This window comes from Montipora foliosa, chromosome 9 (assembly GCF_036669935.1).
Source record: "Montipora foliosa isolate CH-2021 chromosome 9, ASM3666993v2, whole genome shotgun sequence".
Lineage (NCBI taxonomy): Eukaryota > Metazoa > Cnidaria > Anthozoa > Scleractinia > Acroporidae > Montipora > Montipora foliosa.
Window position 1 is genome coordinate 36,103,117 of NC_090877.1, and position 16,049 is coordinate 36,119,165.

The 16,049-nt window shown below is 38.8% G+C and overlaps 1 pseudogene; it reads left to right on the forward strand.

Annotated features, from left to right (window-relative positions):
• The first annotated feature begins 5,372 nt into the window (after positions 1-5,372).
• Positions 5,373-6,103, forward strand: LOC137971775 (uncharacterized; annotated as a pseudogene).
• Positions 6,104-16,049: the final 9,946 nt, after the last annotated feature.

The window sequence follows — 16,049 nt, forward strand, 5'->3', positions numbered from 1 at the left end:
AGACAAGAAATAACTTTCAAATAGAAACACACAATTTTAAATTTACAAAACATGTTTCGGATGATCGACATCCACCGTCAGTTGTGAATACAAGTGAACCGCTAGTCGGTGTTATATAAAGATAGCTAATAAAATGCATGAGTACTGATTAAATAACAACGTGAATGTGAGGTAATAGAAAATACAATGATGAGAAGACAATGGGTATTGGACGAGGAAAATTACAATGAAAGTGTTAAATTAACATGATTAACTTGCTTGTTTAATGAGGGTTTTTCCCAACCTATGTGTAAGGCCTCCTTGATTTTTAGTTGAAAAGGCGTGGAGGCGGTGTCAAGGATTAAAAAACAATCCTCTGAGCATAAAGATCTGCATGCTTCTGACCCATTAATGTTAAATGAACACGTGTTCACGAACACGTGTAGCAAGATGTCGGTTTGTTTCGCCGACATAACAGGCACTGCAGCAACAACACGGGATCGTGATAATTTGGAAATAGCATCTTTGACACTGAATAAGTTCTTAATATTGTATGGGGCAAACACTAGCTTGATGTCCAAGTTTTTACAATAGCGTTGTGTTAAATTCTTGATTCTGCGTTGAACGTGAGTCGAGAAAGGGCCAACAAAAGGTAATTTGTAATAGTGCGTGCGAATTTCATTAGAGTTGGTTATTGCGGAAGCGTGCAGGGGGGAGGCAAAGAATTTGTTAAGGTATTGTTTAACAGTTCTGTTCACTAGACTGGATGGAAATTGATTCTTTCCGAGAATGTTGGCAAGCTCCTTAATGTTGTTGTGGAAACCGGTCCAGATGTTATTAATTTTAAACGTCCTGTCCACCAGTGTTCGTATTAACCCTGATTTGTAGGGAAAAGGTGAGAAACTAAGAAAATTGGTGAGAAGGCCTGTGTAAGTGCTCTTGCGAAAAACAGATGTGACTAAAGGTGGAGGATTGCTGTTGTCCAAGAGGACATCTAAGAACGGTAGTTCTTTTCCCAGTTGATTCTATTCATCACTCACTCATTGAAAGTTTTCGAAAGAATTTTCTGATTTAAATGAAATGTGGATTTTAAATAATATTTAGAAGACTTTCAAAGTTGCCGTCATTTTGTCCACCATAAGCATTAGTCTCCACGCGGTTTGGTAAGAGCTCAGTGTGACTTAAAGGGCCTGTGTCACGATAAAGCGCATGTGTGAGCTTGATTGACAACTACACAATTTTCGACCAATAGAAATCTGCATAGACTCCCGCGAGATGAGATATTTAAGAAAATGGCGAACCACAAGCCATGTTTCCTCAGCCCCCTTAAGAGAAAAACGCAAGGAAACTCGATGAAATTATTTCGGGCAAAAATGTGAATCATTTGTGAAATTTCCAGGCCTTTTTTTCAATAGAATTCTTCACTTGTCATGCTATAGCCTCGAGTGTTCTGCAGTTGAACGTCAGGGATGACCGTGGAAAACAGCAGGAAAATCTATCTTGCACAGAGACTTGCATATGTGGAAAAGCGACGAAACCATGCAGAAACAAGGTAGGCGATAATACATGTTCAACACTCTTTTCTTTCATACCAATTGCGGTTTCCGGCAGGCCGAACAGACAACCTGACTGAAGCTGAGTTATTTATCAAGGCCTGCTAACCGGTAGTACTCGAGCTCAGCTGTGATTTTCTCAAGTTGAAAGTGCTAGTAAAAATTTGATAAGCGAGGAAGAAATGAATCAGAAGAAATCAACCATTCAGAATGTACATTTACTTCATCACACAATCAGTGATGAATACACGCCATATTAGAAAATCCCCATGCATTCAAATATATTTTGGTTGCTTTACATGTTTAACTTGTTCTGCCAAATCACCAATATAATGTTAGCCTGCTCGCAGGCTCACAAAATAATTTAGTGAGCCTGCTCGCAGGCTAGTATAATGTCAATTTCACCGTTTAGCAGATAAGCATTCCACGTTTCACGATTTCTCCAAAAAGCGTTCCTAGCCAGTTGTGACTAGTCAAAAATTTATGGAAGTCTTTGTGGGGGGGACTTCTTTCGCGGAATTGCTATGTACCACATCAATAAAACAATCTCTTTCCCTAGGAGTTGATAAATAAGGCATGGAAACTGGCCATAAAGCCAGTACAGATGGGAGTGGTAAGCATGGATTAGGCTGATTGCCTTCTTATGGAACATGATGAAAATGCCTCTGATCATGAAGATACCAGCACCTGACTTCCGCATATACCATGGTCAAGTGGACAACCTACATTTGTATAGACCTATTTCATACTACTGTCCAAATAAATGTTCTTCTGTTTTAGCTAACGAGCCTTTCTAGTCTTGCTACGACGAGCAACTTTCAAAAGCATATTCAAAATGAGGGTAGTAGGTGTAATTAACATAAATGCAAGAAACTGTAAAGGTGGTCACCATTTATGAAAGTGGCCTATTGACCAAAAGCAAGTTCCTGAATGGTGTAAATAAGGTAACTGCCGTACTGCAGGTGTATTTCCCAGGACATCGAAAACAAAGGTTGTGGGGATGCAACTGTATTTCACAAAGGAGGCACTTTTGAAAACTCTGTTTGGACGCAGAATATTTATGCACCCTAGATACACAAGGTGACTGCCCTTGGAAGAAGGAAGAGGAAAGTTGTTCCCTCTCTGCCGTGTGCATGAACTTTGTACTAGAAGACAGTATCCGCTCAGCAACAGGTGTAACCGGCAGGTACAAAACGCAGGTCACAGGGCACAAGGAACAGGTAACAGGTCATTGTTTCACCTATACAGAAAGTATCCTAAACATTCATAAAGGCTAACCTTTAAGGCCTAAAAACTTTTCTTTAGGCCTATTTAGGCCTAAAATTAGCATTTTTCAATGTTTAGGATACTTTTCTTTGGGCCTAATTAGGTCTAAATAGGCCTAACGTTAGCTTTTATGAATGTTTAGGATAAAGGCAATTTAGATTAATTTTATTTGTGACACCATTTCTTCTGGTTTAGACTGACTTAAACTTTTGCAAGAGTGTGAATTTTCTTAGAATAATATTAATTATTATTATTGCTTTTACATCTTCAAATAATTTGATGGCAGACATGTATATGAACAATAATAACATTTGATTTTGCTTGTCTGTCATCTTCATTCACATGTCATTTTCAATACCACTTTTTACAATAACTGTCAATTTCCCAATATCATAGCACTGAATTGGAATTTCCATTTCTTGTATTTACATTATGTTTTTTCACTATAGCTTTAATTATTTCAGCTTACAAAAGCTATGCAATAAAATTGCCATGTACAAAGCCACACAGTAAGAAATCACACCAGTAGGCAAAATTCTTAAGTTATACAATATTTAATACCATAAGACAAAACTCCAACAACAATTTCAAAGCTACAGTGTGTGATGTATGGTCAACCCTTATCTTGGGTTAAAAACTGTCAAGTCATACACTGTATATCTTGTCATGGTTTCTAAGCTGCCTTAGTGCTACATCTCACAATGACCCTACAAAGGAGAGAAAAACAGTTAACATAATTATTATTTCAAGTTACTACCAAAACTGAAGCAAAAAGACAAGGCTTATAAGCTTGAATTGAGCCATACCATTGACACCTGACAGTTAGTAATTTCATCACTGCAACAATATATATTATTGTGAGGGCATTTATGTTTTTCCTAGCTTTACTGTAGCTGAAAGTTTTGCATTTAAATCTCTATGATCTGCTTATTTGTGAAAATCTGTTTCTGCATCTTGCCAGGAGCTCATGAGCTGGAAGAGGTTCACTTTCAACAATTGCTGGAGAAATGATTCTGGGATCGTCAGGTTCCAGATTGATATCACGAGTGATTGAATCGTCGTCGTCATTAGTGCGAAATTTAAAAATTTTGGCCATCAGCATCCAAATATATCCACAATCTTTGGACACCTTTAATATCCTCACATCCCAAGATTTTGTTCTCTGGTTATATTTTGTTGCAATGTTAGTGTCAGCATGATCCTCAGTGGTGGAAAAATGAAAAGTCATTATGATACCAGTAATTCCAATCAAGGGTAGTCAACTTTTTCCTTGCTCTGTAAACTTGTTTCCTAGAAAAAAGGTTATGGGTCAGTAAATATGAAAAGGCAGGAAAAATTATCAATAATAGCTATCAACAATAATCACTAGTTACAATATTCCACTACTGTTACATTCAGCAGATGAACCTACAGCTGTAGGCCAGGACAGTGATTGACTGCCCATGGTTGCTTTTGTAAGCCAAACAGTTCGGCCAGTTAGTACCAATAGCAAACATCGACTAAACAACCTAGATCAACAACCCATGAACTACTGAACTACGAGTGTCACCCTGCAGTGTCCTTGATTTGGTTTCCGTTAGCAATGAATGAAATGGTCATGAATTTTGCAAATTTCCGATTTGAATACTCACCACATGTTTGCAGGATCGTGACAAGAATGATATCTCGGCAATAAGATAAAACTAAATTTCACTGGTCTTTCAGTTATGTTAAGACGATATATACGCGCATTGCTTTAGTCACTTTATCAAGATTTTTTGATAAGTGGCTTGACGTATTACGATAATTTAACCGAAAGAAGAAAAGAGTGTTTGGTAGCACCAATAGTCCTGTAATGGATCGTGACTTTCTGAACATCTTAGAGAGAAAAATATTACTTAACAGGCTACAAAATTTAGAAAAGAAATGCGGTTATTATGTGTTCAGTATATCAAAGGCACCTCTTTCACCATTCATCTTTGTAAAATTAAAATCCAAATTGGATAAACATTAGTGGGGTAAATGGACCATCCCAGCTCTTCCATTCGGGGATATTTTGCTGTCTTTTTTTTTTCAAACGTGTGCGTTAGACTTGCTTCATGATATTTCAAGCAACAAATAGGTATCTGATAACACGTCTGTCTTGTGCTAGAAAATCACCTCCCATTGGGAGCCATGACAACGAATGTGAGTAGGAAGAATCATGATATTAAAAAGTCCAAACGGACTAACTGAAAATTAATTGAATTGTAATATTAACAAAAACAAAAATGGAGCGATGTTTTTTAACTTAACAAATTGAAAAGAACATAGGTTTGGATTTGGTTTTGTTCATTTTGCTGTCGTTTTAATTTGCCAATGCCACTTTACAGCTTCATTCCTATAATGACGTTCCAAATATGTCACTACATGACGTTATGGGGTGGTTATGACAATTATAATTAGACTATACAACATGCCAAATTTTTGAGAATATCATTCCATGACTATACGTTTCTGACTAATTTTACATCGCGTGTGTCGGAACGCATATTTAGGCTCACGCAATGCAAATTACGCGCGTAATCTTCTTAATTCGATTCTCAACATCAACAGATGACACCCAAAGGTCAGAATGTTTATACAGAAGTACACGCTCCGCTCATACAATCACTACATAGTTCACAGCCATCTGCAACGAGAGCAAAACTGCCTAAACTGGAAGTCAAAACATTTCATGGAAGATTACAAGAGTGGCAAGAATTTTGGGATGCCTTCGAAAGCACGATAGACAGCAATATAAAAGCCTTGCAGCGGTAGACAAGTTTACATACCTTCGGAGTTTACTAGTTGAACCGGCGAGATCGAGAATCCCGGGGTTTTCTTTAACTTCAGCGAATCACGTAGCAGCTGTATAGGCCTTAAGGAAACGATATGGCAAAGAAACTGCCATTCAGAGGGTCCATGTCCATGTGATCAATTTGCCGCAAGTGTTTCATGATAAGGTTACCACTCGTTTGAGAAAACTATATGATGGGTGCAAATCGCATTTTCGAGGTCTTAAAGCTCTTAGCGTGGATGAAAACATCTACTCTTCAGTAGTTGTACCTGCTGTGCTAAACAAACTGCCCGAAGCCTTCCGACTGACTATTACACGGGAAACAGATTTCTTGAACTGGAACATGGAGGAAATGCTCGAGGCATTTTCTAAGGAATTAGAACTTAAAGAGAACCATGACCATGCAGTATCCGCGAGTGCGGGCCGTTTGAAAACGCAGGTTGCTAGACTAGAGAGGGAACCGAAAGTTCTTGTTGAATATGCGGCTATCATCAAAGATCAACTCTAAGCCCGGATAATTGAGAAGGTGGTTGAACTTGAAAGGGCCTCGAGCGTCTACTACTTGCCACACCAAACCGTGATTCGTAAAGAGTCAACAACCACGAAGGTGAGAATTGTGTATGACGCGTCGTCAAAAGATTTCTCTGCGGTGTCTGTAGGTTATATCAGCGAACTCTTAGTAAAGTCCAATATTAAGTCGTGTATATTAGACCCTGCTCCAACTAGTGTGCCCAAGCATTCTATTGAAGCCCTGGCCCCAGCCATCACCTCTATTGTCAACGCTTCTCTGCTATGTGGTGTATTTCCATCATCCCTTAAAAAGGTGTAATTTACCCTTCGATCAAGAAGCTGTCCCTAGACCGTGAGGCATATCCGAGTTATTGCCCTATCACAAACGTTGCACTCCTATCGAAAATGCTCGAACGTGTGGCCGCTACGCAAACCCTGAACTATTTTATATCAAAGTTTCAGTACGCGTAATGTTTCCACTGCACAGAAACTACGTTATTACGAGTGTTTAACGACATCCTTGTTGCTATTGACAACCACCGGCATGTTGTACGTTTTCTGCTGGATTTATCGGCGGCGTTTGACAACTAATTTCGGATGTCAGATCAGCCGATTATCCTCTTCAGTATGGTGTTCCTCAAGAGTCTGCCTTGGGGCCATTTTTGTTTTCCTTGTTCTTTGCCCCACTGGAGAATGTGGTACAAGCCCATGGTTTTAATGTAATGACTTAAGCAGATGATACACAGTTATACGTGTCCTTAGGCTCGTCTGATGATCTTCCTGCCGTTCTATCTAAGTTTGAAGCTTGTGTGAAGGACATTCTTATCTGGTGCACCTCTAATGGTTTGGCATGCAACCCCGACAAGACGGAGGTAGTTCATCTAACCTCTTGTTTCCGTAGCATTACTCTTCCTAGTATTGATGTTGGTGGTTATACTATATCGCCAACACCAGCTGCCCGAGATCTCGGGGTGCTTGTTGACTCACATCTGGCGTTGTCTAAACATGATAACGGTGTATGCAAGTCCGCATTCTTTTCCACTAGTAAAATTGGTAGGATTAGGAAATATTTAGACCGTGACAATTGTGAAAGACTTGTGCACACGTTCATTTTATCGAAACTCGATTCCTGTAATAGTTTACTAATAGGTCTCCCAGATAAGGAAATCTCCATGCTCCAGCGCGTGCAGAATGCTGCAGCAAGGCTTATTGTTGGTGCTGCAATGAACGCACATATATCACCCATATTACAGCAACTACACTGGTTGCCTGTAAAGTTCCGAATCGTTTTACGATTTTGATGCGAACTCATAAAGCTCTCAACAATCAAGCTCCTGATTACATTTTTGAACTATTAACTTTTTATAAGCCTTGTTGTACCTAAAACTAAAAATAAGCTTTATGGGGACAGATTGTTTGCTGCCAGTGCCCCTAGACTTTGGAATGCACTATCGGTAGACATTAAGAATTCTGAATCACTTGATATTTTTAAGAATAAGGTTAAAACACACCTGTTCCGCCAGTGCTATAGAGTATAGAGATCATATTATATATAGTGTATAGAGATTTATATTATTATTATTATTATTATTATTATTATTATTATTATTATTATTATTATTATTATTATGTATGGAGTATAAACATTATTTGCATTATTATAAATATTTCTTCTTGTTTTTCTTTAGAAATCTATTGTAGTTTTAGAGTTTCTCATACTGCATGTAAACGCTACTTGTCCTCTTGGATTTAAGTGCCGCATTTGACACGGTGGATCATGGTATTTTGCTTAGACGCCTGAGCACAAGCTTTGGTATACGCGGAAGAGCTCTAGAGTTGTTTTCGTCATACTTGTTGGGGCGTAGCCAAAGTATTCTGTTCGATGGGGTTAAATAAGATAGCTTCGATTTGCGCTTCGGTGTTCCACAGGAAAGCTGTCTGAGTCCGCTTCTTTTTGTGGTTTACGCCTCCAAGCTCTTCGAGATAATACAAGCGCACCTTCCTGACGCTCATTGCTTCGCTGATGACATTCAACTTTACTTGTCTTTTAAGCCCGATAGTCCGACGGATCAGGCATAGGCGTTGTGCGCCATGGAAAGATGCATTGGTGACTTAAGAAAATGGATGTACTAGGATATATTTAAAAATAATGATGATAAGACTGAGTTTCTTATTATTGGATCTAGACAGCAATTGTTGAAAATTAATCCTTGCACGATCCGTGCTGACAAAATTGACATAAAGCCCGTGTCTGAAGTGCGCAATCTTGGCTCCTGGTTTAGCTCTAACTTCTCCATGTCTAGTCCTTCAGTGCGGCCTTTTTCTGGCTCCACAATATTAAAAGAATTAGTAAATTTTTAGTAAAAGATAAATTAGAAATGGTTCTGCAAGCTTTTGTCACAAGCAGAATTGACCAATGGCCTTCCTTATGTTCTTCCAGACTGTGAAATAACTAAACTGCAGAGGGTACAGAACGCTGCAGCCAGGTTACCAAGTTCGAGCCGCAAATATGATCATATTATGCCCGTTTTGCATGATTTACACTGGTTGCCAGTTAAGTATAGAATACATTTTAAAATTTAACTTTTAACTTTTAAAGCACTAAATGGTATGGCTCCAGCTTATATTAGCGATTTAATTAATGTAAGAAAGCATGCACGTCATTCAATGCGCTCTAATTCTATCACTATTCTATTACATCCAGCTGGGAAGATTTAAAAAAAAAAAAACTTTGGTGACAGATCTTTTACTGTAGCTGCGCATACACTGTCGAAAGCGCTCCCTACAATCCTGCCCATTATTGATTCTATTTTAACTTGTAAATCTTGTGTCTTAAAACATATCTTTTTAAGTTAGCCTTTTAGCCTTTAGCGCTTAATTACTTTATTATTGTTTAACTTAGTTTAAGTACATATTTAGTATATTTTAATATTGTAATGCGCTTTTGATCATTGTATGTAAAAAGGCGCAATATAAATGAATAAATTATTATTATTATTATTATTATTATTATTATTATTAAAGCTTTGAGAATTTTGTAAAGCTAAATATATTATCATCATCATCATCATCATCATCATCATCATCATCATCATCATCATTATTATTATTATTATTATTATTATTATTATTATTATTATTAAGGTAAGACGGGTACGTCCTTAAACGACTGTTTACATATAGCACCTTCGCTGTACCCCCTTCTTTATGACATTGGTGTGATTTAGAGAGAACAGAATTTTCCTGGTCGGTGACATAGAAAAAGCGTTTTTGAATGTAGAAGTCGATGAGAAGGATCGGGATTGCTTTCGATTCTTATGGATAGAGGAACCGACCGATTTGTCTCGTGTTATCGCTTGGTAAACAGGTTTTTTCGTGTTGTGTTTGGGGTGAGTGTATCACCGTCTCTACTTTTTAAGACTACGGTTCGAGATCTCATCAAGAAGTATAAAGAGTGTCATCCAACATTTTTGCATAGACTCTTAGATTCGTTTTGTGTCAATGATTTTGTGGGGGGTGGAGTCAGCACCTTGGAGGTAGCAGAATTGTACAAAAAAACCAGCCGTCGAATGTCAGGCGGAGGTTTCAACCTGAGAAAGTGGTTGACCAATAACAATAGGAGCACCGAAATAGAAACCAATGCAACTGTTGTCGGCGGAAAAGGTAAGATCAGTGAAGATGTCACTTTTGCAAAATCGTCTGTGGTAATGCAGTTGGGTTGCATGGGTCAAAAGGTGTTGAGATTAAAGTGGGATTATGATGCAGACGTAATTACGTTTAACTTAATTGGTTGAAGTTGCAAACTGAGCTAATGGCTGTTCTGCGTCAAAACGGAAACGTTAGGGTAGGGATCTTTGACCCTCTTGGAATAGTGAGCCCAGTTACAGTAACTGCTAAGATTATTTTTGAAGAAATGTGTCGTCTTAAGATTGACTAGGACGACCCACTTAACGATCGATGAAATCAAGAAAGGATCGGAGGAAGAGTCTCAATGATTGCCAAAAGATCACGATTAAGCGATGTCTTTGGAATCACGTAAGCGAAGAAGTCGTGATTTACGTAGCGTACACAACCAGTTCTGGAAATTAAAGAAGAATATTGGCCTCAAAGACTAGAGTCGCCGCTTTAAAGGAGTTGCCGATACCCAGGCTAGACTTCATGTCGGCCCTCATGCTGGCAAAACTTATGAGTACGGTAGAGAAGGCATTGTCTCAACAGTAAGGGGTGAAACGGTCTCAATGTTTCTTGGATAGCATGACGGCATTGTTCTGGATAATGAACCGAGGAGAATGGAAAGAGTTCGCACGGTATCGGGCCAATGCATCTTAAGGTTGAGTGAAAACGGAGATTAGAGTAATTGTCCAGGACAACAAAATCCAGCTGACGTTGGTACGAGGGGAGTGAATGCGGAAGAGCTGAGGCAGAGTGAGATATGGTGGCATGGTCCACGGTTGTAAGTACAAGGAGAAGAGAGCTAGCCAGTAATGAAATCCATCTAACCCACGAATGAGCAGCGAAGAAATACGTAGGGCCAGAGTGGTGACTGTGCAAGTTGACACATCCATCGGCTTAGACAAAGTTTTTGAGATTGACAGGGAAAGTTGTGGGAGAACACTCTTGAGAGTGACTGCGTGGGTTCAACGGTTTTGCTTCAATGTTAAGAAGAACACGGAAGAAAGAAAGAAGAAAGCTCTAACATTGCAAGAATTACGGAAGGAAGGATTGGATTAAGGAGGCACAGAACGAACTAAGAAAGGACAATAATTTCAAGCAGCTTGTCAGTAAATTTGGACTGATAGAAGATGACTATGCTACTGAGATGCTAGGGACACTTGCAATTTTCTGATCTGCCACTGGATGCGAATGAACTAGTAGTTTTGCCCAAGGAACACCGCTTTGCGTGGCTGCATCTTCAGCAGTGCCATGAGCAAGTTATGCATAGCAGAGTGGGAAGTACGCTAACCGAAGTGTGATCGAGCTGCTGGGTACCAAAAGATAGACAAGTAGTAAAGAAATTGCTAAATCGGTGTGTTGCAAGAAATTAGAAGGGACTTCGTTTTCACAGCTAGCAGTTTCTAGCTTACCATAGTTCAGAGTGAGACCAGCTCCGCCTTCCTAGAGGAAACTAGTCAAGGAAAGTTTACATAGCACTATTCTCGTGCTGTGTGACAAGGGCTTTGCATCTAGACTAGTGTGTAGAATCTCTCGGCAACAGCCTTCCTGCTTTGTTTGAGGACATTTACGGCCAGGAGGAGAATGCGATTGGTACGATTGTTGTGAATCTAGAGTTAAGAAGAATTAAATTGTAGTTCAGATCGTGAACTGTTTTTGCTTAACAAGAGAAGAACCGGAACGGATCGTTCGCTATTTTTAGTCGAGTTGATTTGACAGTTTTCAGTGTATTTTTATGATGTCTTGCAGGCTACTTCGTAAAATTGAGGTCACGTCATGAAAAATACTCTCGATCACATGGTTCATGGTTCATTTGGTTCATTTATTTCACACTATTTACGTAACATTAACATAGAAAGAAAAGTATAGTCACAACACATGGTTACAAGATAAAATAACAACAGTGCAGGTTATAAAATGTGTCTGGTGGTCAAAGTAGCGAGGCTTTTCTAGTTTCACATTTGCAATCATTCATAAATTCAGTCATCGTTTCATTTCAGAACCTTTGGTGACTAACGTTATGGCAAACATCTGTGTAAAAAGTAAACTTAATTACTGTGTGTAGGTCGCATCATGAAAAAAATAGGCACGCATTGCGTACATGTGGTAGTGCAGTAACACAGCACTTTATTCGATGATTGTCAACTGAGCTGCGTTTTGTTTTCCGGCAGATTCAAGTTGGTTTTGCGTAATATGTAGCCCAAATAGTAAATAAAATTGTTTTGGTACCGTTTACCATAATAGTGTCATGGTAGATGTTTTAAGTAAATAGCCAGGCCCTGAGAAGACATGTGATTACTAGTAAAATACTAAACTCAGAAAGAATGAAGGAAATAAAAGGGAATCGAGATTCATTGGCTTCTTTTTCACCACAATCTAATCTTCTGATATCTTTCTAAGGCAAAAGTTCACCGAAGTTAAGGGTTGTCCAGCGGGGCTAGTACCTGGATGAGAGACATTAAAATATACGACTTGCAGTGTCAGAAACATACGACCGAGAATTCTATTTTAATGTTAAAGAACGCAAACTAAGCTAGGTACAGATTTTGTTAGCGTGCTTTATACAAAACAAATATTGATAAAAAAGTAAAAATATATCGATACACAGTTTTTGGGAGGAGCAGAAGGAAGTTCTTACGAAGGATCGATAGAGAATGAAATATTTTGCCATCAGCAACAACAATTGCGATATGAAAACAACATAAATGTTGAAACTCGAATACAAAAAAAAAAAATACCATGAGCGAAAATCATTTTGGGACATTTTTTCTACGTTCAGTTTTTCTAGTGTACTTGTGGTTGCAAAAGTAAAAAACAAATCGACAGTGTCGTCGAATTCAGCGGGCGCATCTATATCAAATGATGGCAAGACACTGGGTTTTTGTTTTTGTTAGTTAGTAGGGGTATTTTTTTTTTCTTTCAATTGTTATAAAGTTTGACAAGAAATGTGCGAATTCAAAATGATTGTTTCTGCAAAGTATTTAGTCATCAGCGTCACAAATTCGTGACGATTTTGGCGCTCATTTTGTTGAAACTCAAACACCCTTCCAACAGACCTGTTTATTTTAGTAATTTATGCACGCGCTGCGGGCCTGTTGGCTCCACGCGCGGGCCCTCTTACACTCTTACAACCCGGTGACATAGTGTGCAATGTACTTATAGTGCACTGTAAACGAAAGACAAATATTTTAAATAGTCTGAAGATGAATATCAACAACCCTTTATACCTTATCGGTTCTCTTCACTGCCCAATATTCGTACAGGTAAGTCGCTGATTTCGTCTGTAGACATTTTCGTGGCTTTTTGCGACATTTAATTCACTGTACATGATTCGCACTTCGCGCGTTAAGTTATTTCGCTTACTGGTTTAATGTATGCGACTATTCTTTCAATTTATTTACCACAGCAAGTTTGCATGAGTTGAAAGGTGACAACTAATTAGAAATTCAGAAATATATAAATCGACACTGTACTACAAACAGGCAAATTGCTTTTTTACTTTCCTCCTATCAAAAACGTTAAAGACAGTCAACAGAAGAAATCAAACCATAAGATCGTGTAGATTAGAAGACACAAATTGTAAGTATATATTCACGAAATCAGTTTCATTCCTTCCTTATCTACCGCATTCCAAAACATTAATCTACTTGTGTAATATTTTTCTTTCAGTCGATTAGTTCAACGACTTATCGAGCAGGTAGTACGGATAAAAGTCTAAGCATCTACAGGGTCTTGGCGCGATCTTGACATAAAATAGTGCCTCGAACGTAGGTGCGAATCAGACATGTGGTGGTCATCAGGCTTATATATTATGATGTTGTATCCAGTTACAGGCATTGTAAGGCTTGCGTTGTGTCATTAAGTTTGCGGACGTTATGTTTCCAGTAAAGCTGGACATTACATAGACAGTGCAACTGCTATTACGAACGAATGCATCTTGTTTCTTTTTTAATTAAAAGGTAGTCTATGGCCAATCTCTCCGATCGGACCCAGCTCAAAACAACCTTCCTTCTCACACAATTGTTCAAGTCTTCCCAACACAGATATAATTTTAACAGGAGCGACAACAGCAAAAAAAGAAGAAGACAGAAGAAGAAAGAAAGAAACATTTTCACGCTTACAGTAATAAATCTGGACTACATTGAAGTCCGCACATTTAATTTTGACAATCTCGACGCTGATACCCCTGCATGCCACTTCTTCAGGTAGTTTTCGTTGTTATTACTGGGTTGCCAGTATGGCAATAATACCAGTCGGAAAATGGGTGGAATTTAATCGCTTTATCTTTTTTTTTTTTTTTCAGTTTCGGGAAAAGTCTTTCCTATCCTTCCCCTGCTAAGTAGTGTCTTTGTGCGAGTCTTCTTGGTGTATGTTTGGTCAGTTTCAGAGGGTAATAGAATTTTATCCGGTGGACACAGCAGAATATTAAAATATCCTGAAATGGCGTTGAAAGTCATTGTAAGGAAATTGCTCAAGCAATCTTCCTTATGAGAACTGCTCAAAGAGCCTTCCTTTTGAGATCCAAAGGACGCTCTACGTCTCACTCGTGTAATTGCATTTGACCTATGCTAGCCAAGTGAGGGTTCTTACTCTTCTTGGCTCACTTAACTTGAAACACACCTTGGAGGCAGTGCAACGACGAGCCACACGTGATATCCAACGTGGCCTGGAACTTGACTACAAACAGCGCCTCCTAAAACTCAGCCTTTTTCCTCTCTCGTTATTTCTTGAGTATTGAGACCTCTTTCTTTTCCGGTGTATCAAAGGAGAAATACCTCTTCCCCTCCCCGATACAATTTCAGTTTTCTCGCTCTTCTACACGTCGTAGATTCACTGGGCTCGATATTCGTCTTATTAGCGCGAGCATCTCTACTCATCGCGAGTCGTATTTTGTTCGTGTCTGTCCTCTATTGGATGCTGGAAATCCGATCCTCGGAGCGGACATCTCTTTTTTTTTTTAATTTCGGTTAAAAGCTCTTTTCACCTCTCGCCTTAAACAGTACTTCGATCCAGAAAATACAAGGGGTTACGTTTATGCAAACGTTGGCCGTATAGCACTTATATTTCAACAGAAGTAACTATGAAAGGGTGATATAAAGTGCTATTTTCTATCCATGTAAACCATGCGAGCGTTAGCGCTACTAATGGAAATGGGCCCACTTAAGGACAGAGAAAAACTCTGACCAGGGTGGGAATTGAACCCACGAAATTTCAGCTTAGATTACCGCTACTCTACAGACGGGAGCGGGTCGTGGGAATTGAAGATTTCAAATTGTTTCTTTGTTTGTTATTTATTTGTTTGAGCAGGTTGACGTTTTGGCAGCTATTCAGCTGATGTGGACCTGCATTCTATACCCACCCACCCATACACTCACAGAGGACAACCACAACACCGGGAATTTCATCCCCTTCTCTTCTCGAATAGTGTGTGAGTTCTTTAACGTTCGACAGGGAACTAATGAACATGGAACATATTTGTGTGACGGGGCCTACGGTTTATAGTCCTTGTCCGTTGGCCATGTATCACTTATATTTCAACAAAATTATCTACTGAGAGGGTGATATGAAGTGCAGTGTGGCATGAATTTTTTGTGGGAGCTTTATTTAGCGGATTTGCGAATTGGCTGAAATTTCCGCTGGAAACTAATTTTTGCGGTTTTCTTTTCAAGCAGCAAGACTATTTTCAATTTCTAGATCTATTACTTTTTGTAAAATAACCCCTCAGTAATCGAGAACGGATGGAAAAAAAATGTGGCATCTTGGAGGCCTTAAACACTGCTTTGAGTTCGTTTCTTATGCCTCAGAGACTGGAAAAGTATTCACTTAACCATTTATCGTTTCGTTTTGTTTGTAGCAAGCTCCAATAGGCCTTATCACGGTTTTGACCGCCATTTTGACGGGTAGGCAAAGCGTAAAGAATTTGTAGTGTTTATATAGGGATCCGATGTCAAATAATTTTCGTTAAACGCTAGTTCTAAAAAAGTTGTGAATCGCCAACTGAAGGTACAGGGTAAAGGATTTTTCAGACCAATGTTTAGGGACCAGCCTTCGTTAAAAAGCTGCGTGGTAGCGTTTTCGATTTTTCCATACATTTGTTTGTAATTGTTACTGAAAATTCGCGGGAAAAAGTTACAGACAAACGCTGCCGAGCATCTTCTGTAAAAGGTTAGTGCCAATAATTTGGTCTGTATACCCTTTTACCCTGTACCTTCAGTTCTCAATTCATATTTTTTTCAGAACAAGCGTTTAACGAAAATTATTTGACATCGGAT